Source organism: Ceratotherium simum, chromosome 21 (genome assembly GCF_057802395.1).
Source record: "Ceratotherium simum simum isolate JZ-2026a chromosome 21, ASM5780239v1, whole genome shotgun sequence".
Lineage (NCBI taxonomy): Eukaryota > Metazoa > Chordata > Mammalia > Perissodactyla > Rhinocerotidae > Ceratotherium > Ceratotherium simum.
The window spans coordinates 35,129,789-35,156,454 of record NC_141920.1 but is presented as its reverse complement, the minus strand read 5'-3'; the positions used below and the strand labels follow the sequence as shown (position 1 = coordinate 35,156,454).

Sequence of the window (26,666 nt, the reverse complement as noted above, 5' to 3'; positions counted from 1 at the left end):
CTGTGAATTAAGCAGAGCAAACATTTGGCTGAAAATAAATTTAAACCATTTAGGATGGCTTCCTATCTAGGAGTTACAAATAATCTCACAGTCCCAGCCCTTACACTCTCATACTTTTTGATCGTATGATAGATTTAGTACAGTGATGACTCCAGTTCGCCACTCCTCCCCTTGCATCTGAGCTGGCCTGTGACTTGTTTTGGCCAACAGAATGTGGTAGAGACCTGCATGCTCCCCTTTCTCTCAAAACCCTGCTGTTCCCATGTGCAAAAGTCTAGGCTAGCCAGGTGGAGGATGGGAAATAACATGAAGTAGAAAATAGTTGTCCTAGCTAAGGCCTTCCTAGAAAAGCCAGCCTACCAATGCTTCCAGAGCCCGTCTTAGATCAGCAGAACTGCCCAGCTGACCTGTAGATTTGTGGGGTTCTTTGTTACTCAGCAATAGCTAACTGACAGAGGGTATGTCAATTATGTATGCTATTGGTTGTAAATAAGAAAAAATGATCACAGAAGCTTAGGGAGCAGAATTTATTTGTCTTATATAACAGGAAGGATAGAATTAGGTAAAGGGCTGGCATAGTGCTTCAAAATGACATGCGTCCCACTTATCACAGCTTCCACACCCCCAACCTTAGTGTGTTGGTTTTCATTTTCTCATTAGTAACTACATGGTTACAAGATGGCTGATTCATTTCCAAAATCATAACAGTGTTCCAAGCAGTTTGAAGAGGAAGGGGAGAGAGCAGAAGGGTGCGACAGCTGTCCTTTTTTACCAGAGAAGTAAAAGCTTTTCTTGATCTCCATTTCAACAGATGTCTGTTTCTGTGTCATTGGACTGAACCAGGCTACATGGTTACCCCTTGGCTGGAAAGTGTCTAGGAAGAAGGAAGTTGTGTCTGCCACAAGGAGGAAGCAGACAGTGGTCAATTGGTAGGCTATGTCTCCTGGGAGTGATATTTCAGTGAAAGCTTCACAGAGGTAGTAACTTTGGGCATCACATAGGACTTCTCATGTAGACAGGACGGGAAGGGCATTCTATCAGGGGACATTGCACATCCTTAGTAATGAAAGAACATCCCTATTTCAGAGATTCAAGAGCCATGACTGAGTCCCATAAAAGGACAAGTATTTGCCAAAGGTCATAAAGCTAGAGATTGAATGAGTAGGACTCAAAGGTACGTCTTCAGATTTGTAGTCCAGGTTCTTACCGCACTTTGCAAAAATCGAGGCAATTTCTCCGATCTCAGTTTCCTGTACATATCTCCTTAATGGCCCCTCTCATATTGAAATATAGTCATTTTTTTACTAAAGGGTAGACATGAAGGCCATATGTTTATTAGTTGGTGAATTTGTGCACCTCACTTAAACTTTTGGCCTTAGTTTCCCCCAAAACACTGCATCACTCAGTTATCCAGAAAAATCACCCTCAGGTTTCCCACATGTGATAAGTTGCAGAAGTCTATTCATCTTAAGACGTTTATCCCATTGGTGTCATCCAGCTTAAGCTTCCATTACTTCTCAAAGGTCTAGTGCAATAACCAAAATGTCTACATGTTTCCTCAGATCCACCCTGCATCTGAATTCTGCAGGGCTCTTTCTAAGGCTCAGTTCAGCCAGACACTGTCCAGCTGAAGACCCTCAGTCTGCATACTGACTCTCTAAGTACAAATGCCTGGAAGTAACTCCGGACACCTGCGTCACTCTTCCTTGAGGAGACTCCACACCCAAGGTTTGCCTGGGAGATCCCACTTTAAGCCTCTTGTTGTAGTGCTCAGTCCAGTTTAGCATTTGTCCTGCCCCCTTTCACTCTCAAAACTGAACCAGTTTGGATGACAAACTGCATAATCACTCTCTATACCTTTAACTATTTCCTCTTTGTGGCCTTTATTGTCATCTGAAAGTACTGAGCTATTTTTTTGAAGGACTAATGCATAACATTCTCCTCAATACCTGAGTTTCCCTCTTGTAAAATTTCAGTGAAAATGAAAGATGTGTGTTTGCATGTGGGGAGAGTGGGGAGGGGGTGTTAGCCAGCAAGCAGGAAGCAATTTTAAACTTCTACCCCTCTGAGGGAGATGGACACTAGCTTCTTTCTTTCTTTTTTTTTTTTTTTTAATTTTTTGTTTATTGCAGTAACATTGGTTTACAACATTGTAAAAATTTCAGGTGTACATCACTACACCTCCACTTCTGCACAGATTACATCATGTTCACCACCAAAACACCAACTACAACCCATCACCACACACATGTACCGAACCATCCCCTTCACCCCCCTCCCTCCCCCCTCCCCCCCGGCAACCACCAATCCAATCTCTGTCCCTATGTGTTTGTTTATTGTTGTTATTATCTACTACTTAATGAAGGAAATCATACGGTATTTGACCTTCTCCCTCTGACTTATTTCACTTTGCATAATACCCTCAATGTCCATCCATGTTGTCACAAATGGCTGGATTTCATCGTTTCTTATGGCTGAGTAGTATTCCATTGTGTATATATACCACAGCTTCTTTATCCATTCGTCCCTTGATGGGCACTTAGGTTGCTTCCAAGTCTTGGCTATTGTGAATAATGCTGCAATGAACACAGGGGTGCATGTACCTTTACAAATTGGTGTTTTCAAGTTCTTTGGATAAATATCCAGCAGTGGAATAGCTGGATCATATGGTAGTTCTAACCCTGATTTTTTGAGGAATCTCCATACTGTTTTCCATAGTGGCTGCACCAGTTTGCACTCCCACCAACAGTGTATGAGAGTTCCCTTCTCTCCACATCCTCTCCAACACATGTTGTTTCGTGTCTTGTTAATTATAGCCATTCTGACGGGCGTGAGGTGATATCTCATTGTAGTTTTGATTTGCATCTCCCTGATAGTTAGTGATTTTGAACATCTTTTCATGTGTCTGTTGGCCATCTGTATATCTTCTTTGGAGAAATGTCTGTTCAGGTCTTTTGCCCATTTTTTAATTGGGTTGGTAGTCTTTTTGTTGTTGAGATGCATGAGTTCTTTATGTATTTTGGAGATTAAGCCCTTATCAGATGTATGGTTTGCAAATATCTTCTCCCAATTGTTAGGTTGTCTTTTCGTTTTGTTGATGGTTTCCTTTGCTGTGCAGAAGCTTTTTAGTTTGATGTAGTCCCATTTGTCTATTTTTTCTATTGTTTCTCTTGCCCGGTCAGACATGGTGTTTGAAAAGATGTTGCTAAGACCGATGTCGAAGAGCGTACTGCCTATGTTTTCTTCTAGAAGTTTCACAGTTTCAGGTCTTACATTCAAGTCTTTAATCCATTTGGAGTTAATTTTTGTGTATGGTGTAAGGTAAGGGTCTACTTTCATTTTTTTGCATGTGGCTATCCAGTTTTCCCAACACCATTTGTTGAAGAGACTTCCTTTTCCCCATTGTATGTTCTTGGCTCCTTTGTCAAAGATTAGCTGTCCATAGATGTGTGGGTTTATTTCTGGGCTTTCGATTCTATTCCATTGATCTGTGTGTCTGTTTTTGTGCCAGTGCCATGCTGTTTTGGTTCCTATAGCTTTGTAGTATATTTTGAAATCAGGGAGTGTGATACCTCCAGCTTTGTTCTTTTTTCTCAGGATTCCTTTAGCTATTTGGGGTCTTTTGTTGTTCCATATAAATTTTAGGATTCTTTGTTCTATTTCTGTGAAAAATGTTGTTGGAACTTTGATAGGGATTGCATTGAATCTATAGATTGCTTTAGGAAGTGTGGACATCTTAACTATGTTAATTCTTCCAATCCAAGAGCACAGAATATCTTTCCATTTCTTTGTGTCTTCTTCAATTTCTTTCAGAAATGTTTTATAGTTTTCGGTGTACAGATCTTTCACCTCTTTGGTTAAGTTTATTCCTAGGTATTTTATTCTTTTTGTTGCAATTGTAAATGGGATGGTATTCTTAATTTCTCTTTCTGCTACTTCGTTGTTAGTGTACAGAAATGCAACTGATTTTTGTATGTTGATTTTGTATCCTGCAACTTTACCATATTTGTTTATTACTTCTAAAAGTTTTCTGGTGGATTCTTTAGGGCTTTCTATATATAAAATCATGTCAGCTGCAAATAGTGACAGTTTCACTTCTTCCTTTCCAATTTGGATCCCTTTTATTTCTTTCTCTTGCCTGATTGCTCTGGCTAGGACTTCCAGTACTATGTTAAATAGGAGTGGTGACGGTGGGCATCCTTGTTTGGTTCCTGTTCTTAGAGGGATAGCTTTCAGTTTTTCAGTGGGGAGAGTGGGGAGGGGGTGTTAGCCAGCAAGCAGGAAGCAATTTTAAACTTTTACCCCTCTGAGGGAGACGGACACTAGCTTATTTCTTATTTAAACTTTGTGAAGGTCTCAATGTTTGCTATTTTGACTCCACATTACTCCTATTGTTGTTAGATGTGAAGAAGGGCTTCGTGATTCTTGGCCAAAGGAAGATTGGAGATTTGCTCACTTCTTTTGGGGGTTGCAAAAGGAGACAAATCGATAGAAGTGATGGGAAAGGAGGAGTGGTCCGGGTGTCTCTTGAGTGGCAGGCGCAGGCTTGCTCTGCAAATGCACCTTAGAGATTTGTACTAGCAGGAACCCTTAGTCGTCTCTCTTAGTCTTAGTTTCTCAGACCGGAGAGACAGATTTGCTGGAACATCTGTCTCAAGTCAAAGAGCGTGAAGAGCATCCAAGAAGAAGAGTTTTGGGACCCAGAGTTGTAGAATCCTGAGGCTCTCTCCCCAGGTGTGCCTGTTGTTACACTTGGTGGTTAGAGGGTTATTAACCCCTGCTAATTTCCTCAGCAATGTTACGGATCATGGAAGACCAACCGTAGTTCATCCTTATACAAAATACAAAATGCATTCCCGGTTCCACATAACTGACTCACATTCCTAAGTGAGTAGCATCTATCCCAGCACTGGGGTGAGGAAACTGTAGGCAAAGATGCGACAGTCTCCAAGGGCAGCCTGTCTTTGCAGAGGAGGTGGACCCCCTCCCCTCACCTGCAGCTAAGCTGGAGACATTTTAAAATTATTACTGAAGGACGTGTTTGAAAAATGACCAAGAGGAATCAGAATCATACCGGGTATTGGAGGTCACCCTGGATTAGAAAATTAGGCTTGAATGCAAGAAAACTAAAAATAAATAAGTTGCTTGTCATTGTCTGATAAGAAATCCCTACTTTTTCCTACTGGAAGTTTTTCATTTCTCTTTTTTTCTTTTTTTCCTTTCTTTCTTTTCTTCTCTTTCTTCTTTTCTTCCTTCCTTTCTTTCTCTCTCTCTCTTTCTTTCTCTCTCTCTCTCTCTTTCTTTCTTTTTCTCCCCCTCCCCCACGCTCTTTCTTTTCTTTCTTTACATATTTTGTGAAAGGGAAAGGACTTCTGGACAGCCAGAAAACAGATACATAGAAAAGGGGATTTACCAAAGGGAACAGATGTTTTTCCAATCTTGAAAAGGTATAAGGCTGAAACACGCCTTTCAAAGCTAGAGATATGCACAGATTACCACCCTGTATGGGTTATGGGTGCTTGGGGATTTCTTGTCCGTTTAATATTTTTTGAAGTTTAATATCTCAGCAGTGAAAGGAAACAGAAGCAGCTAATTCTGAACCTCAGAGCTCTTTCCTGACCCCTTGGTACCTAGGCACAATAGGGTGAGTTCAGGACTGAGTAAGGTCTTAACTCCCTGTTTCCTGTCTTTTGTTAGTTTTAATCTGACACTTACACATACTTCACTGTGGACTTTTGTGTAGGACTGCCTTTGATTTTTTTTTTTTTTCCACTCCTAAGGAATGCCAGCTAAGAGAGGGAGAAAAATAGAATAAAGTTCTAATCATATGTAATATATATCTTAAGAAGTGATGTGGTGTCTTTTTTTTTTTTTAACCTGAGAGCTAGACTGGTGACATTGCAATGCCCTTCTCTTTGAGAGAATCTGAACTTGTCTTAGGAGGACGGTGTACTCCTAGTCCTTTGAAATGTCCATGTCTCCACGAGAAACCCACACTGCACAGGTAATGAGCCACATGGCTCCTGGGGTCACACCCTGTCCTTGTGAATGGAGGCTGAAGCTGTGGTACTTGCATTTGGGGAAGTGAGAGCTGTTCCCACTCTAGGGAATGGAGTTGGCAGCCCTACTAAACGCACACATCTTGCTGAGTGTATCATGTTTGGGGTAGGGTGGGGAAGGGCCCCTTGAGTGGCCCAGTGAAATGCTTTATTGGCCTAAAAAACCCTTCCCTTGAGGTAGTCAACCCAGTTACCTGGTCAGTCATTTCAGGGGATCATCAGTTGACTATGACTAATGGGTCATTAGATTTGGAACCTTTTGCTTAATGTGGTCTGCTCAACTGCCTTTATGGGAAAAAGCTCCTATTTCTACTTAAATGAGTGGGACCATGTCTGTGGGGGATGATACATAGGCTTTAGTTAGGGAGAATGATGGAAAAGCAAATAACAGGCAAGGGTGAGTAATAGTGATTAAAAGAGTTGAGCAACACAGTTAACATTGTGCCCTTATGACCACATGTTTAATAGAGTGTGATACATACTTATGATGCAGAAACATATAATGTCAGAATTACTGAATGGAAAATATATTGGTTACAATATATCAGTTACATTTTAACACATGTATGTACATATGTGTCTGTATTACATATATATGTATACTAGGCAGCCATCTGCTTTAAAGGGCTCTATTGTATTATTCTGTTGGTATTTTCATTTAGTGTTATTATTTTAACAGATATATTCATTTCAGTTTCATATTGCTTTGCAGCTATTAGGTTAAGCTGTTTAATAGAAAACATTCTCTATATTCTGTTAATACACACTCAGCCTATCCTATTGGGTAGTTTATGCACAGACACATTACATGAAGATATTCTGTTATAGTGTTAAAGCATAATTTTCAAAAAGGTAGAATCATGACTCATGCAAATATAAAATGAATGCGTGTCAAAGATTTTATTCAACTTGTTAATAAATGAGGAAACCAGTAAGACATTAAAACAGGTCCCAATGAGAATCTGACTTACTGGGATTTATATAATTCATTTATACTGCTATGGATGGGAATCATTCACATTGCTATTCATTTTCTACAAATTGACTGCCATCTTTACAGAATTTTAAAACAGCCAAGAAATAATCTTTAAAAAAAAAATCATTTCCAAGTCTTGGATAATTTTTCCTGACAAGAGGTTTTATTGCTTCATTCATTAATTCAACTATTTTTGAGGGTCTATTCTGAGCCTATATTAGAGACTGGTATGCACAGGTGGTCATGAGAAGGTGTGTATTCTTTAGGAGCTCAATATTTAGATGGAGGAGAGGGATGTACTCAGATAACTACAGTTCATTTGATATATGCCAATAGAGTCTTAGTGAATCCTTCTTTTATGGAAGGACATTTGTAGCTCTACAGAAGAAATACTGTTTGAGCAGAGTCTCGCTGGTTGAAAATCTCACCAGCAAGAAAAAGAGAAGTCATGGTTGGGGGTTGAAAAGCAAGCTTTCCATTTTACCTAGAGGGAATAGAATATGAAAAGGCTCAAGGGTGTGAAAAAGCACTTCAAGTATCAACAAAAAACCCGGGCACTGGGGAGAGGCATGGCTGGGAGATGAAGCTCCAGAAGTGGGAAGGCAGGCTTCACTGATAAACCACGGGCTAAAGGAGGAGGACTAGTCCTGAATTGTAAGCAGGAGAGGGCTAATAACTTCAGTATTTCAGATCGCATTCAGAAACAATGTAAATTCAAATCAGGAAAATCAGTTAAAAAGCAGTTACAATAGACCAGGAGGGAGATCAGAACTCCAACTCTCCAGGCCCCAAACATTCTAACACGTCGTGCGGCCAAATTATGTTTGTTTTTGGAAAAGGGGGCTCCCCCTTCCTTCCGCCCCTAATCCTTTCCTTTTCTCTCCCTTGCCCTCCTTCCTTCATGTGTCCCTCCCTCTACATTTTCCTGCCTCCCTCCTTTCTCTCTTTCTCTGCGACCTTGCTTCCCTGCAGTTGAGTGCTGTCGGAAACACCTGCTGCCTCTCTACAGTACTGTAATCCCTCCTGTAGAATCGAGTGTTTCTGGGAGGTGCTCTGATTTTCAAGACAGTTCTGGACAACCCTGAGACATTCCTACTCTCCAATTCTTATTTTAAAATCAGTTGCTAAAGCACCATGACATCATCCTAAGCAAGGTAAAATGCAACTGCTGTTTCTGCTTTATAATTATTACATATTACATGCCAGTCTGGTTTTCCTGATCCCTCTCAGGACTGGAAACTCTTTGCTCCCATCCACAAGGCATCTACAGGTCACCTCCCAGGATGGGTTATTTCCACAGATGGCTAATTTGGTCCATTTGTCTTGACTTGTGCTAATTTCCTCTCCAGGGGGTGAGATTTTTCTGACAATATTAATTTTTTTTTTTGAGTAGTAGCAGTGGGGAAGATGGAGGAGAGAGCTAGAAGAATATTCTTATGTAACCTCCACTCTTCTAAATTTATCACACTTCCATCAGAACTCCCAACTCATTCAATGAGAGTGATTTTATCCAAGTGTCTGGTTAAATTTAACCTGATTAAGACAAGTCACGTTAAAGTGTGAAATGATCAATAACCAGCCCATCTAACCTTGATGTTCTTTTCAAAATAGATTATTAACCAGAAAGAATCTAAAATTGAGTAAATTTGGAGTATTAAGTAGAAGGAAAGAACTTAAAGCATGTTAATAGGAAATTAATATTTACTGCACCTAAGAATAAAGTCATTATTCATCCTATGACAAGATAAGAGTAATTCTGGGCTGGTCTAAAACAATGACTGCACGGTTCTGATGGCTGTGGAACAGTTGGCCATATCGTAACTATTCCAGGCTCAGTTGGCACATCCCTGAAATGAAGGGGCTCAAATAGGGTAGGGATAAAGGTGAGTAGTGAAAAATTAGAAAACTATTATCATATTACTCCTTTTCAAATATGACAGAAAAAAAAAAAAAACTCTAGCTGAAAAAAGTATGGAAATAACACACGCTCATGGTATAAAAAAGAACATCCCAAATCCAGCTAAAGCAAACCATAACAACACAACATTCAATTGTACAGTGTGTTATAAGGTAATAATGGAAGTTTCCCTCTGCACCTTCCAGACCCACAGTCTCATTCATTTCTCAGAGGTAATTAGTGTTAATTTCTTGTATATCTTTCCAAAAATATTCTTAGGGCATTGCATTAGTTAAGGTTCTTTTGGTTTCAGGCCACAAAAATAAACTCCAACTGACTTAGCCACAAAAAAAGAATTTACTGGAAGGATGCTGGGGTATTTTGCGGAATTGAAGCAGGATTAAATCCTAAGTCTTTGGAAAGGGTAGGCTAAAGGAAAGTGATGAGACATCCCAGCACCATACGTCAGACGACTGACGTTAACGTGACTTGGCTACAAAGATTCCCAGCCTCTGATACTTCTGTTTTAAATTTCATATGTGATTGGCCAAGCTAGATTGAGTCAGTGGGCTGTAGTGTGGCTGGATGTGTGGGGGCGGAGGGATTAGGGGACCAGCAAATCTCTTAGTGTAGGAAGCTGGGGAAATTTTCTGTACAGCTTCAATGGTAACTTGCAGGACAGCAACCTCATGAAGTATCAATACACGTAAGTATATTTACATTTACTCATATTCAAAGCACATACCCACACAGCATATATTTGATTCTAAAAAAAATATCTTTCTCATTTTAATTATCTATGAAGTCAGGGATGCATTTTATAATTGATGCTGTCTCAGCATTAGTGGATAGTTTTATACAGACCATTTTGACTTTTTTTATGGCATATAAAACAGTGAAATCTCTCCAGCTTGCCATTCCAGTAACTTCTGCACACATGAAAAAAATACTGTTTGTTCCTGAGCCAGGTGTCACTTATAGGCATATTGGAATTGCATGCCTGGGCATTACCTTTAGGAATCCTTACGTTAAAAACTGGTGGGCTGGCCCAGTGGTGTAGTGATTAAATTTGTTGGCTCCGCTTCCACGGTTCTAGGTTCGCAGGTTTGGATCCCAGGTGTGTACCTACACAGCGCTCATCAAGCCATGCTGTGGCGGCGTCCCATATACCAAGTGGAGGAGGATGGGCATGGAGGTTACCTCAGGGCCATTTTCCTCACCAAAAAAAAAAGAATAAGAAAAAGAAAAAAAACTGGTGTCTGAAATTATCTTCAGAGAAAAGCCTCTTTCCCTTTACAATTAAATCAAACTTTCAGTAAATACTAATGAGCTTATTTTAGAAGCAAAGTAGAAAGTTAGGTGCTGTGGGTTAGCATAAAATGAAGACTCTATTTTTGCTCTTAAGATAATTACAAATGGACACCTTGATTTTGAACTTCTAGCTTTCAGAACTGTGAGAGAATAAATTTCTGTTTTTTTAAGGCACCAAGTTTATGGCAATTTGTTACAACAGCCCTAAATATACCCTGGGAGAGGTCATACAGTGTTTTAAAAATGCAAAGCATAGTGAGGTATATCAGATCTTTTATGAGATCTGGGTTTGGTGGCAGAAGGGGCATTACGTATCTGAAGCTATGGATATTTAGCAATTTAATTCACCAAATACAGTCTGAGTTTCTGTTAAGTCCATGGCTGGCAGATTTCTCCTTCTGGCTAAGATGGAATAAGAAGAAACATATTTACCTGCTTACCTGAAATAACAAAAAAAATCAGACAAAATATATGAAAAAAAAGAGTTTTTAAGACGCTGGTTATCAGGTAACACAGGACAATGAGACACAGAATATAAATAAGGGGAGCCCTATGAGTCTCCCAGTTTACTGCCTTTGAGAGAGTCTCCAGGCTGCAATTCACAGAGCGAGAATCCAGGCAGAGCTCGGTGGATAATCTGGGTAGAGGAGACAGAGCTGAATGTCTGGGGAGACCAAGGTGTTAAAAGGATGGAGTACTGGAGGAGAGAGGAATATGTGCATAAGAATCTTCCACATCGACGCGTATAGCTCTAGTGCATTAATTTTCATCAAATGCTAGATAGTGTGCTTCAACGTGTAGTTCTTCACAATAATTCATCAAACTTTAAGCCTTCTAGCTGGAAAACTCTTTGGCATGCACTGCATGTTTTTTCATATCATTTCTACCTGAGCCTGCATCAGCCATCACTGGAATGGATAAGAATCATTCCTCTAGGTGTGTTCAGTCTCTCACCTCCCCTGCATGCTAAAGAAGACTCTGGCCCCTTCATTTCTGCCATCTGAGGAAGGTCTGACCAGTCCTTCCGGCATTTGTGATGGAGGACCAGAGCATGGTTGTTGTAGAGGGACAGGACCTGAGACGTGAGAAGAGGAAGGAAAGGATCAGCCAAAGGATCAGGCTCAATTATCATAGTAAAGTGATGAAGTGGTGAAGAGGAAAGGAATAAATGTCTGGAGGACAGGATGGTTAGAGGAGAATATCCTCTTGTTATTGTGAAGAAAGTGCCTTGGGAGTGGTTTCCATGCTCACTTAAGTCAGTGGATGAGAGCATTTTTTTCTTAAAGTATTTCTGGAGACTCGGTCCGCTTCAAGGAATTAAAAAAAAATGCAAATAAAGACTTTAGGTTATTTTGAGAGTTCTTGTTTTTGCAAGAACTGTGTCTATTTGACTTTTTCTGAGCCTGAACCCAGAGAGACATAGAATAGTATATCATAATAGGACTTCAGAAAACACTTAGTCCTCACCGTTTAATTGGGACTATATTATAGTTATATTATATTATGGGACTTTAGAAAACATTTAATCCTTCTTCAAGCGACGCAACTCAGAGACAGAATTATCATAAAAATTTAGAGTGTCAGGAGATTCTCATCTATCTTTTTCTTCTGTGAGTCATATTTCATCAGATTGATCTTTCCTCGACTCTTTGAATTAAGATTTCTTGCAGTGTCTTCCACTTCCTACCAGACTTGCTTATTAAGTTCTGTGCTTCGTGATTGATCGCTTCCACCCCTTTATATTCCTAAACCAAAGCTGTCAGATAAGGTCTGTAATGCTCAAATGCCAAAAGACGACACCTTTAGTTTGGCTGAATTACTCTAAAGATGGATCTGTCTGCAAGAAGGTTGGCATTCAAATATTCAGAACGGAAACGTAGAGAAAGACTGAAGGGCACATCTCATCTGAACCGTAAAGGAATTGTAAAGGAATAAATGAACTTACTTGAGCCCGGTGGTTAATGAATGTGCCCTCTTCTCCTCTGTAAAAATTTGGTCCTGAAAATCAGTTTAAACTAGGTGTGGGGACTGTTTTCCAAGACCCCTTACACATACAAGTGGGCCCATATTAACACATTATTTATGTTAATAATTCAATGTTATCTCTCATAACTAATATGCTGCAAATATTGAGCTGGGGAGCAGCTGTGTAGCTGCTCATATCTGAAATAAACAAAGAGCTAGTGTCTGTGAAAAGAAAGAGCTCAATTCATAACAAAATTGCATATATTTCTAATATAGGAAATACAACAGTTTTGCAAAGCTCTCTGTAGGACAGTGGGAGATGTTATTTTACATACTCAGCATTCACCATTTTTAACTTTCCAAACAGAACCTATTTCAAATATTTTAGGGATTTTTTTTTTGTTCTGGTTTTTTCTTTTTTTCTACTTTCCTTAAATTGGATGGCCGAACACTGCCTTCTGGAGGTCAAGTACTTGATTGACAGCTGAATCTCGGTCTGAGCAATCAAAAGGCAGCAGGCAACGGTGTAGACAGGAAGAAACGGAAGAACACCAGATAGAAAACCGGCGAGGGGCCCAGGCCTGGGAGTCTTGCCACATGTCAGAAGTGGGGTTTAAGGAGGCTGAAGATGGGGTGGATGGGAGCCAGAGAAAGACAAATGATGGTGAGAAGTTCCAAGGGAGACAGAGGGGCATATGGAATGTTGGAACTGTATGGGGCAAGACAGACTTTTCTGTTGGGGTCTGCACGCAGAAAACCTGCCAGGCCTCAGTCCTAAACTTCAGTAACCAGGCTGATTGAAGGAAAAAACTATGAAGGAGGTAAGGGCTGTTTCCAAACTTCTGCCATTACTTTTCAACACCTTGTAGGTCTTCTGGCAGATTCTCACCATCCAGGTGTTCAGACCCCCATCCTCCCTTCTCCTGAACTGCAGCACACAGGGTCACCCACATTGTAGTAATCATTGGACAACCTTCCTATTCCAAACTTTTCTTCCCAGGTTTTCTGCTTCCCCCAAATCTGATCCGTCTTTGCTCGTGTTCTGGATCCCTGCTGGAGCTAATTTGACAATTGATTGGAGCTGGGATGTCAATGACTGATATTGTCTCAGTGTTTCCTCCCTCTCTGATCACATTTTACTCTTCCTAACACAGTAAGGAGGGAATTCCAGAGGGATCAGGCAGGAAAGGACCCTTTCCTTGATTCCTTCAGATTACGACTTTGGCCATGAGTAAGGACCAGCCCTAAGAATATGAACTTAGCTGTTAGAGTAGCTGTGGTTGAGGAGAAATAGAGGGAAGGATGGAGATTGGTAGGGGGAAGAGTTGATCAGAACCTTGATGGAGAAAGAAGAGGTTGGGGTGCCGGCTAGATTAGAGAGTGTCTATGGGCCAGCTTTGGGGGATACACACAAAACATTCAAAGGGCTTGGTGAGTGACTGAGGTAATTCCATAAAGTTTTTTTTTTTTTTGAAACCATGGCTTGAGCTAATGGATTTCTCAAGGATGGTTTCTCTTTTCTCCTACTCTGTGAGTGTAGCCTGGCCTTCTGTTCTGCTAATGTTCATTGGTTCTGTTACTGAGTCTGGGGATGGAAAAGGTTGCTTAGGTGTCAGCCAAGACACTCCCTCTGTTTGGGGGAGAGGGAGCTGCCAGCCCGACTATCCGTTTCCTGCCAGCTTAAGGAGATTATGACTCAGATTCAAGCAAAACACTGAACTGAAGCAAAAAGAGAGGGAGGGAAGTTTCCCTCTTCAGCTCAGATGAAAGCTCCAGCGCCAAACTGCATCACTGAAACATTCAACTCAGGGGAACCCATCACACCAGAAGGCTATGTGATTTTGTGTTCATTCTCTGCTTTGAAAACACAGACATATGGGCACATACAAACTTCCTTTCTCTCATGCTCTCACAGACGCATTTCTCCCTGAGCAGGAATTCTGAGGCTGTTATACCCTCTCATAAAAAAAAAGTTACTATTGGAAGCTGGAATGATTATGAAGCATCTCTCAGGTTCCATGATAGCAGAAAAGTCAACAGATGTTATGATTCAGCTGGTGTGTCCAGTTGTCCCTTCTTGCCATGTGTCACCCTAGTTTCCATTCCTCATAGAGGGAGGTGTTGGGGGAAGACTTCAGACATTTCTTGGGAATAACACTGCCACCCAGACACATGTGTTTTAAAATCCTCTGTGGTTCTGGTAGCTTCCCGGATATTGCTCTGATGGCTGAGTTGCTGCCAGTGTTGACTTGTTGGTCATTTTGGAAGGCAACTCTACCCCTGAGGAAAGGTACTGGGTGAATTAGAGAGATCTCCATTCTTTCTTTCCCTTCCTCCTTCCATTACTCATGGACTGGCCCACATCCCTCCCTTACCCCTCCAGTTGTCTCTTTGTGAGTAAACATTAGTCATTTCCCTCCAAGTGTCTTACCTCCATGTACCAAAGTACTGAACCATATACTTTTGTGTTAAATATAGTTTACAGTGTGACTCCTTCATGTATGATTATATATAGCATGCACAATCTTCTTAATATTCAAATTTATCTATGTCACTTCCTTTCAAGAAACCCTAAAAACTCTCATAGTCAACTGCTTAGGACCAGATGCCTTAATGCCCTTTGGAAATCTTTCTGATCTAGATGCAGCTTAAGTTTCTAGCCTCATCTCACCTAGCATTACTACTCCTCTTTAAACTGGCTGGACTGGTCTACCTAATCCCTCAACCCAATTTAATCACTCTTCTCTTTGAAATTCCCTCTTCTAACATCTTTCTAATCCCAACCATTCTTAAAACTCAGACCCATGTCAGTTCATTATCTTTATTGGAGAAGAAGGAGGATAGAAATGAGGAGGACAGAGAGAAAGAATAAAAGTATTGAAGTTTGAGGGAAAAGAAGCTCAGTTGTGATATGTAGTGTTCCTCGGGAAAGTCTGTCATTAGCCTAAGGAATTCATTATAGAATTCCTATAGAACTCCTCCCTCCAACATTTTGAGAAGCTCAGATAATGAGATTTATCAGTGCATCAAGAGCTGTCAATCCCAGTCACAAAAAGATATTGCCTTCATTCTGGACTCAGACCAAATTTTTTATGCTTAACAGTGACAGATATGTAGGAAGTCAAATTCTATTCAGGAGGTAGTTTAGTGAAATGGTGGATATGGTGAAAGTGGAATCAGTTGGAAGAACTAAATGCTGGTTACAATTTAGCCCAATAGTTATTTCTTCTCTTCTTGAGAAGCTCTCTCAATGGGTGCTTGTGGATCTGAATTGTCTTAGAGACGGTTCTCAAGGTTATATCTCTGAACTTCTAAGGCTGACCAATGCTGTTCCTGTCAGGCACATTTCTTTCTTAGGCATGCTAACACCATGCATCTAGTTACTATCCAGGCTTAAATGGAAGGCTGCTCCACCTCTTTAAGAGGATTTTGCAAATCTCTGCTTTGATCCATTACCTGTGGGCTTCACTGTTTAGTAACATTTCCAGTTACAGGAAGAACTACCACTCACTTGCCCAGTAGGTCGTTCTCAAAGAGGCTCTACTACTAATCAGTTTTATGCAGCCCTTTGTCTCTAGTGGCTTCTCAGTAAATATTTGCTGGCTAGTTATTAGTCTGCCACTTTTGGAGGCTATTGTATATTCCTTTGTCTAGGATGGGCAGCCAGGGGCTTAATTAGTGATTCAGAGTTAGTGGCTGAAATTTTCCAAAAAGCTTCAGTATTTAGGCAAGGATGCAATGGATAGAGAGGGGGCAATGGGCATGGCACACATTTTTTCTTTCACTTTTAAAATAGAATTAGACTAATAATTTATATTTTTATTGATGAAAGGCACTTCAGAGATACCTAAATAAGCCATTTCTTGTTTTATAAATAAACCACCTAATGCTCGGTTAGATTGATTGTCTTATTCAAATTCAAACAATTGGTCAGTGACAAAGTGGGACAGAAATCTACATCTTCTCACTTTTAAGGCAATTGGAAATTACCCAAGTAAACCATAGTTTAATTATGGAGTCAAATTGAGGACATAGTTCCTTGATCTTTATATTTCACTATGGTCTCACAGGAGCCAACAGAACAACAGTCACCGGAGTTAGGCAATTTCGTTATTGCTGCCAAATATTTATGTCCAAAGTTCTTTATGTTCATTATAAAAGTTAGTAATGAAATAAACATTGCTATGGTTACCATGGAGTTAGACTAAAATTTCAACATATGCGGCTTGAAGGGATTGATCCCGCCCCTTCAGATGTGATTTCCAAGGTAAAGATTGTGGTAAGGGCGACTCCTATGAAGGAGTCAGCTATTGTGAGTATTGGGCTTCCAAGTTGCAATGTCATCTCACACATTTATTCATTTGGGCTGGGTTGGAGTTTGGAAATATTGCATGATTAGACTGGTTGATACCATGGAGGCAAAAGAAAAAGAAACGTTCTCTTTTTTTTTCTTCCAGGATGTTACAGTACATACAAAACTACTTTTATAGTAATTTTTGGGTAAGTTTTCTCTTTGTGTCCAAATGTGAATCAACTAAAGAAATATTAATTGGAAACAAGTTGGAGTAATGCAAACATAATACAATTTTAAGAAGAATAGAATTTGTTTGATAGTGAGTCATATTTGGTTGTGTCTTTCATACAACTAAAAGTGTTCTATGGCACATGTAGAATTTTAAAAAGCTTAACTTGGTTGTAGTAATTAGCCAGGATTACGAGGACGCATTCCGTGTCTTTAGAGTTGTTTTTAATATTTTGTTCTGCTTTAGAGAAATAACCATTCGAAGTATATCAGTAATTTTTACCTTGAAATTGCATTATTTTATAGGAGAAGGTGAAGAAGATCTTTGGCTTTATCATTGAAGATAAACATTGGAATGGCCAAGAATTCATAATGCCAAACGATGCTTCAGAAAAATGGTAGAACAATGAGGATAATTTCTGTAAGTGACTATAGCTAATTAGACTATGTGTAGATTTTTTCTTCCAGAGTTAAGAGGTACTATCTTTCAAATGAGCGTATTTTTTCCTGTGTCCTAAAGACCTGAGTAATAGATTGGCTAATAGGATAAAGTAAAGAAACACAGCTCAATGTACTCCCAACTGACATGTAACCACAATACCACCGGGTGTGAGTCATTTTGGCATTGTAAGTATTATGTACTGTGTGTTTTATGATAACAATTCTAGGAGAACACATATTTGTGCAATATTTAGTCTGGTTGGTAAAGTAGATTTAATTATATTTTGTGGGACTTTTTCTTTTCTTCTCAAAGAGTAAAGAGAAAGGATTTGAGGTTGGTAAGGCTAATTGCAGCAGTGAATATAGTCATGCTTGTTAGAAACAGAACAAATTTTATTATGATACAAATCTGTTACTTATCAGTCCTTCTTTCACATATGATGTGTAATCTTGTAACATAAAGACATTCAGAGGACTTTTTTCCATAGCAAAAGCCTATGAAATGGAAAGTGTAAAATAGAATTCTCTGAAATTATAGACTACGTCAATAAAAAAGAGGGCGAGAGAAAATTATTTTAGTCCTGCAGATAAGAATGAGATCAAAGGGGAGAGATGAAAAGTTCTTTGTAATCATTATTCTTATTTTTCTATAATATCTAGATCCTTGATACTCAAAGTGTGGCCCTCAAAGTCTGGCAACATCAGCATCTTATACGAGCTTGTTAGAAATGTGGAATCTAAGTTCCCACTCCAGATTCAGAAGGTGCATTTTAACAAGATCGCCAGGTAAATTCATTTGCATGCTAAATGTTGGGAATCGGTGATATATAGAGCTTTTTTTTTTTCTGTAAATACCTGTGGAGGTAAACATATGGAGTTTCTCTGTTTGATGATGTGGTAAACTGAGACATCCTTCCCTTCCTATAGGAGGAGAGACAGAGGGTTTAAAAGCATCAGGGAAGAGCAGCTAGCACAGGCCAGATGGCTAAGACAAGAGTCCTTCTCTACTACCGTGGTGGCCCTTATAATATAAGCCACATCTCGGAGAGGTCAGATGTGCCTTAACAATATTATGCTGAGGTTATTTATTTATTTATTTTCACAAAGAGCAGAGGCAAGGTCATGTTCATAGGAGGACCTTACTTTCTCTTGTTAGATTAGATTGTGTTGTTTCTGGTAAATGTTAGTTTTCCCTTTGACAAGATATGCTTGCACCTTAGGAAATTAGTGAGGAAATTAATTGTAGTACTCCACACTCAAGAGCCTGAAGTGGATTCACACATTCTACTGTCTCCCCTTGTCTTGGGGCTAGAGCCCATTCCTACCCTTTGGGGTCTGCATCTTGGGTTTAATGGAGTTAAGTAGATGCTGAAAGGGACCAAGAAATTCTTCAACTTTTGTGTGAAGTGATAAGTTTTCTCAGGAATTGGGTTGAGAAACAAGGAGTCTAAAAATAAGCATTGTGAGAGCAGACGGAGAGATTAAGAAAGGAGAGGGGTCATGAGAGAGAACATTCAGAAGGGTCTTCCTCTCTTTAGTGGTTCTCAACTTTCCCTGCACATTGGAATCACCAGGGAAGCTTTAAAAATTTCTACTTCTTGGGCTGCACCTAGACCAATAACAGAAGAATCTCTGGTGGGATCCAGTATCAGTATTTTTTTTTTTAAATCTCTCCAATCATTCCATTTTGTGACTAAGGTTCAGAACCATTGAAGATCTAAGTTTGTAAAGTTTCCTCCCCTTCTGTGGTAAATATGTTTTGTGTGGGGAAGGCTAGTAGGCAGGAAGAGTTGCAGTACCTTGATCATTTGAGGAAAGCTCAAGAGTGGAGTGAATGAGACATGAGGCTTCTGTTTGGGATCACTAGGCAAAATGTGCTCAGGCACCAGAAACAGAGTGACTAAATTCCTCTTGGTAATATTCTCTGCTCCGTCTTCTCAACCCTTACCATCTAGCAAGAAACATTGCTGGCTGAGTGTGGTAGCCAGCCTCTAAGATGGCTCCCAGTGATCTTTGTCTCCTAATATTCATGCTCTGGTGTAGTCTTCTCCCAGATTGAATCACTCAGGGCTGACCTGTGTGACCAACAGAAAATGGTGGAAGTGATGGTGTCAGACATCCAAGGCTAGGACATAAAAGGTCTTACAGCTTTTGCTTTAGATCTTGCTTTAGGATCTCTAGCTCTATCAGAAGCCAGCTACCATGCTGTGAGGGCACTAAAGAAGCCCCATGGAGATGAACCAATTTGTCAGCTATTGGAGCAAGTCACCTTAGATATAGATCAACCAGCACAACTGAGACTTCAGATAACTGCATCCAGCTGACATTTGGCTGTAATCTCATGTGAGACCCTGAGCCAGAGCTGCCCAATTTAGCTGCTCTCCAAATCCTGGTCTACAGAAACCATGAGAGAAAATTAGTGATTATTGCTTTTTTAAGCTACTAAATTTTGGACTTGTTTGTTATACAACAATAAATAATTAATACAACAGGACTCATCCAAACTCTGGTTACCCAGTAAAGCATATTTATAGATGACTTCTAGAGCATGGCAACAGAGCTGAACATTTTAGCAACAAGTTGCATTCAATTCTACCTTAAATAATGCTGACTACTTTGTGAGGCAAATGTTAAAGTTTGCAGCAAAACTAGTGATGTCATTAAAACTTTAGCTTTTCATTAGGTCTTCACAAGTAGCTAGACAGCACTTGATATATAGAGCAGCACTGTTGAATAGAACTTTCTGCAATTATGGAGATGTTCTATATCTGCATTATCTAATATGGTAGCCACTAGCTATAGCTGTCTATTGAGCCTTGAAATCTGGTTAGTGCAACCGAGGGGCTGAGTTTTTTATTTTATTTTATTTTAAATTGTAGCTAACATATTGACAGAATAGTTCTATATAATTTCTGGGAAGAATATAGAGATGACCAAAATATTCTGCCCTCGTTTGTAAGTAGTGTATTGAGTATAGGTGGAAAACCCAGTAAGAGGAGCAGTTGATCTATAGTATAGTCAATTGAAATGTGTTTTTTTTTTCTTTTAACCCCTAAATATGTATCTCTTGGAGTGAATGATGTTGAACGACATAGAAGCAGATCATAACAGATTGTGTACTGTATATTCAACATGTAATTGATTTCAGGCTCTCTAACAATAAAGGAGGTTAGATTGGAATTTGAGAGGAATTTTGAGATGTTGTCAAACAAAATTGTCTGTATGGTACCAGCTGAACTGCTTTTCAGAAAAGTACTCGTCCTGCCAGCTGGCATCATATTTCTTTTGCTCAATCTTATTGGGGGACTACACATTACAATGTATGGTCAAGAAGATTTCCAAGTAGAGTGCCACCAATATGATCTATTTATAGTGTCTATTATTTGGAGTTTTGTTGTTGTTTTTTTATGATGGTATGATGATGATGATGATGATGATTAAATATCAATTATTATGTTTGGATCAAACTAATTTATTGAGTTTACCTAGTCTTCTGTACTTTTGTCTGGAATGTAATCAAAGCAAACACTCAAAGTCTGGGGACTAGAAATAAATTAATAAAAATTCCTAACACCTTTTCTGTTCTCTTCCTTATCCAAAATTTTCAAACATGTTATACATGGAAAATTGTGGGTAGACTAAATTTTGCAACCTGAATTTTATTTAAAATATGCATGAAATAGTCCTATTTTATGATCATCTAATCATATTTTAATAGGAAAATGGTGAGAACTTATTGTTAAGTAATCAGTGGTGGGTGATGTTCCTTGATAAAATAAGGATATTTTTCGTAATATAGGTACTTATGAATAATATCTTTGAATTTATGTGCTTCCTATTTTGGATATTTATTTATACTAATTATGAAACTTTTTTGTTTCTTTATCAATATATATATAAAATGTGATTTAATTTTTGAAAAAGAAAATTAGGCACAAATAATTAAAAGAAGGAACAAAAATTCACCCAAAATTCTACCATTTATATCACTCTGAATTATGTTTATACACACACATTTTTATAGAAATGAGCTCTGAATTATATTTATATACACATTTTTATAAAAGTGAGTTCATAGTATACATACTGCTTTGAAATTGTTTTCCATTTTACAATAAAAAACTATCATATTTTCATGCCATTAAATGTCCTACAGTTGTTGTACACATTGCTAAAATGGATAGTTATTTATAATAATCAAATGTTTTAGGGGCCAGCCCCGTGGCAGAGCGGTTAAGTGCGCACACTCTGCTGCTGGTGGCCCGGGTTCAGATCCTGGGCACACACCAACGCACCACTTGTCAGGCCATGCTGTGGCGGTCTCCCACGTAAAGTGGAGGAAGATAGGCATGGATGTTAGCTCAGGGCCAGTCTTCCTCAGCAAAAAGAGCAGGATTGGCATGGATGTTAGCTCAGGGCTGATCTTCCTCACAAAAAAAATAATAATAATAAAATAAAATAAAGAAGATGGTCCAGCACCCAGTCTCATTTAAAAAAAAAATAATAATAATTAAAATTTTTAGGGTGTTTGATATAAATTTGTGTATATATTAATATTCCGATTCTAATATGCTAGTTCCAGAAGCACGTCTACCACTTCTTAACAAATCATGAGGCAAAATGGGGAAAACAATAGATGTAAAAATCAGATATATGCAGATGTTCCATTTACATCTATGTCAACCTGCTGCAGTGTCTGGGGAAAGTCAGTCTTCCCCAGAGTGCTGAAGGAGAGAACATAGCTTTGTTTGGAAAAGTGGAGAAAATGCTTGAAGTATGAAGTTACTGAAACATTTGTTACTCCACCAAGCTGTTGAGGTCTATCTGAATGGCTGTTCTAATTGCAAAGATTCAAGGATACATTCTTCAATGTTGAGGATGGAAGAGTTAAACTCTTCATTCTGCCTTTGCCTGTCTTAGTTCCTCAACTTCCCTCCCAGTGCTTCCGCAATCCCCTCCAAAATAAACTGCTTAAACTTGAATACGTTTCTGGGGTAACCTAAATTAAAACACCCAGTTTTCCGTAGGTTGTGTTTTTGTTTTGTTGCTGGTTTCCTTTGCTATGGCAGAAGTTTTTTAGTTTGATGTAGTCCCATTTGTTTCTTTTTGCTTTTGTTTCCCTTGCTTGAGGAGACGTATCTAAAAAGATCTCGCTAAGACCAATGACAAAGAGCTTACTGTCTATGTTTTCTTCTAGGAGCTTTTTGGTTTCAAGTCTTACATTTAAGACTGTGATCCATTTTGAGTTAATTTTTTTTGTATGGTGTAAGATAGTGGTCTAGTTTAATTTTTTTGTATGTGGCTGTCCAGTTTTCCCAACACCATTTATTGAAGAGACTTGAAATTGAAATTAATTGTCCATATTTGTGTGAGTTTATTTCTGAGCTCTCAATTCTGTTCTCTCAATCTGTGTGTCTGTTTATCTGCCAATACCATACTGTTTTGGTTACTATGGCTTTGTAGTAGAGTTTGAAATCAGGGAGTGTGATCCCTCCAGCCCTTTTTTCTCAGGATTGCTTTGGCTACATGGAGTCTTTTGTGGTTCCGTATAAATTTTAGGATATTTTTGTTCTATTTCTGTGAAAAATGCCATTGGGATTTTGATAGAGATTGCATTGAATCTGTAAATTGCTTTCGGTAATATGGGCGTCCTAGCAATGTTAATTCTTCCAATCCATGAGCATGGAGTATCTTTCCATTTCTTTGTGTCGTCTTCAATTTCTTTCAGTAACCTCTTATAGTTTTCAGTGTACAGGTCTTTCACCTCCTTGGTTAAATTTATTCCTAAGTATTGAATTCTTTTTGTTGCAATTGTAAATGGAATTGTTTTCTTAATTTCTCTTTCTGATAGTTTGTTGTTGGTGAATAGAAACACAATAGATTGTTGTATATTGATTGTGTATCCTGTAACTTTACTGTATTCATTTATTGTATCTTATAAGGGGTTAATATCCAAAACATATGAAAAACTCATACAACTTAACAACAAAAACAAAACCCAATGAAAAAATGAGCAGAGGATCTAAATAGACATTTTTCCAAAGAAGACATACAGATGGCCAACAGGCACATGAAAAGAAGTTCATCATTACTAATTATTAGGGAAATGCAAATCAAAACCACAATGAGCTATCACCTCACACCTGTTAGAATGGCTGTTATCAAAAAGATGACAAATAACAAGTGTTAGAGAGGATGGGGAGAAAAGAGAACCCTCATACACTGTTGGTGGGAATGTAAATTGGTGCAGCCATTATGGAAAACACTATGGAGATCCTTCAAAAAATTAAGAATAGAACTACCACATGATCCAGCTATTCCACTTCTGAGTATTTATCTGAAGAATACCAAAACACTAATTCGAAAAGATATATGCACCCCTATGTTCATTGTAGCATTACTTACAATAGCCAAGATATGAAAACAAGCTAAGCGTCCATTGACGAATGAATGGATAAAGAAGATGTGGTATACATATACAATGGAATACTACTCAGCCATAAAAAAGATGAAATCTTGCCCTTTGTGACAACATGGATGGACCTTGAGGGTTTTATGCTAAGTGAAATAAGTCAGATGGAGAAAGACTAATACTGTATGATTTCACTCATATGTGGAATATAAAAAAACAAAACAAAAACAAAATAAACAAGCAGAGAAAACATAATAAAAACAAACTCATAGAAGCAGACCAGATGGGTGGTTGTCAGCGGGGAAGGGAGGGAAAAGGAGGGAAAAATGAGTAAAAGAGGTCAATTATATGGTGAAGGATGGAAACTACACTTTTGATGGTGAACACACTGTAGTATATGCAGATATCAAGTCACAGTGTTGTATACCTGAAACCTATACAATATTATAAACCAATGTTTATATATAAACCAATATTATAAACCAATTTATAATATCAATTAAAAAAGCTAAAAAAAGCTCAAAAAAACCTAGTTTTAAAAGAATAGTATAAGAATGAGAACAAATTTGGTGTTTCTTGGAAATACACGTGATAGAGAAAACGCAAAACTCCTGCTGTGTATCAGAATTCTTCATTTAGGCAAAGATTTTTTTTTAACTGGGAGGAGTACATTGAATACTGTAATACTGAGTGAGTAATTGAGTGAATTTGAGACCCGAGGCTTTGATTGATTAAATCTTATTTCTCATTCAGCACACTTCTATGCAGTGGATAGTCTGGAGTACTATTCTAGGCACTATGGATACAGTACTGAGAAAGGCAGTCAAGATCTGCGCTTTTGAGCAGCAATAAGCAAAGAACCATCAATAGAGTGAACAATAAATGAAGGAGATAACTTCATAGAGTGATGTTTTATGAAGAAAACAAACTGGATAATGGAACAGTCCATGTATCTTTTCATTCATTTATTAATTCATTCATTCATTTAATAAATATTAGCTGCTAGTGTAAGACAGCTACACCCTAATTTTTAAGGAATATCAGAGAACAAGATTTCTGATAGAAGTCTGAATTAGGAACATTATATCTTGGCTTTAAAAATGGTGTTGAAGACTTATTATGGGGATTATTGCCTTTTATTTTTTAGCTTAATACAATATTCTAGAGTGGATTACCAAGCATATAGTTTATAAACCTTTGGAAGATACTATAGATAATCTCTAGGGGCTAGCAAACATTCACTCAAGATAAATTATGCTAAATTCACATGATTTCCCATTTTGTTAGAATCTCTAGAGAACAGAAAATTCCATGGATAAAATACATTTCAATTATTTCTATTACATCAACGCATCTGACAATATCTTTTTTTTTTTTTTTTTGGTGAGGAAGATTTACCCTGAGGTAACATTCATTGCCAATCTTCCTCTTTTTTTGCTTGAGGAAGATTAGCCCTGAGCTAACATCTGTGCCAGTCTGCCTCCACTTTGTATGTGGGTCACCGCCACAGCATGACTGATGAATTGTGTAGGTCCAAGCCCAGGATCTGAACCCACAAACCGGGGCTGCCAAAGTGGAATGCCCTGAACTTAACCACTACAGGCCACGGGGCCAGCCCCTGACAATATCTTTTGCGAGAACGTCATGGTTAGGAAGTGCATTGAATGATAAAGCTATTGATATTAGTGCCTTTTACACGTATACCTGCTGTGTGTTGGTAAATAGTTCTGTACTTTTCTAACAGAATTTGACTAGGCTATACTCTTGGCCCTGTTGGCTCAATATTTCTATTGATAATTTTTATACAGTTTTAGAAGTGAGGATACACAGGTAGGATTCATAGCTAAAAATAGGTGATAAACCCAAGAATAAAAGTGATGTCAACTGACAGAGACACACTGGTCCAAAACCAAGGAAATGAAATTAAAAAGAAACAAATTTCAAGTTCTGTTTAGGTTCAGAATGTCAGCTGCATGAGAGTGAGCTGGCTTGGCCATAATACAGATGGCAAAGTTCTGGACTTCCATTTGATGACAACCATAAAACAAGCCAATAGTGTGATGTGGCTCTTAGGAAAATAGACTAGCACAATCGTAAGTTGTATTAATGAAATAGAGCGTCTAGCACAGTAGAGGCAATAGAAAAAACAATTTCACCAAATTCTGTTTTAGTGAGATGACTTATGGAATAAACTGTCAAACTCCTTGCATTATATTTTAAGACAGACTTCTCCAATCAGAGTATGTTCAGAGGCAGGCACACAGAATTCAGAAAATCATATCTTTTGAGGCTAGTCTGAAAGAACAGGGTACTGTTTTCCTGTAGGAGAAAAGATCAAGGAGATATTTGCAGAGTGCTTTTGTCTACATGGTAAGCCTTCATGTTGGAGAAGCCAGGGAAGATTTGTTTTATGATGAACTAGAAAGTTCATCTAGAATATTAGTTTGAAATTAGGGAGATGAAGATTTTGGTCTAATACGAGTAGCAAAATAGATTTATCCAAAATATGGCTAACACATGAGGAAAGATGCCCTTTACTGGGATCATTTAATCCAAAAGCTTCACCTGAAAGTGGAGTTTTGGGTCAGATGGTATACCAGTTATCTCTCATTGTATAACAAATTACCCCTGAACTTAAAGACTAAAAACAATTCTATTTCGCTCATCTTTGGGTGGATTGGGAGCTCAGAACAGCTTGCCTGGGCAGTTTTCACTGGGGTTTCTCAGGTGGTTACATTATATACTGACTACGACCATATGAAGTTATGTACTGACTGCAACTCTGCGAAGGCTGTACTGGGTTTGAAGTCCAAGGTGGCTCACCAACCTGGCTGGCAGATTTTGCTGGCAGTTGGCTGAGAGCTCAGCTGGGGCTGCCAACTGGAGCACGCACATGTGGCCCCTTATGTGTTCTCGAATTCCTCACAGCCTGGTTGCTTCAGTGTAGCTGGGCTTCTTACATGGTGGCTCAGGGCTATAAAAGCACGTGTCCCAGTGAGCAAGGCAGAAGCTGCCTCGCCCCTTGTGATGTAATCTCAGAGGTCACGCGATATCACTTTTCTTATGGTGTAACATTTGCAAGT

At 38.8% G+C, this 26,666-nt stretch overlaps 1 long non-coding RNA gene across 4 annotated transcripts in view; it reads left to right on the top strand.

Annotated features, from left to right (window-relative positions):
• LOC147914281 (uncharacterized) overlaps positions 1–26,666 on the top strand; it is a 160,988-nt gene that overhangs the window by 5,455 nt on the left and 128,867 nt on the right. For 3 of the 4 annotated variants that reach the window (XR_015555644.1, XR_015555643.1, XR_015555646.1), the window contains exons 2-6: positions 812–929; positions 1,563–1,728; positions 16,666–16,708; positions 17,037–17,151; positions 17,832–17,957. This is a non-coding gene — a long non-coding RNA (uncharacterized LOC147914281). The remainder of the gene's footprint in view (positions 1–811; positions 930–1,562; positions 1,729–16,665; positions 16,709–17,036; positions 17,152–17,831; positions 17,958–26,666) is intronic. The other variant, XR_015555645.1, reaches the window with a different exon arrangement.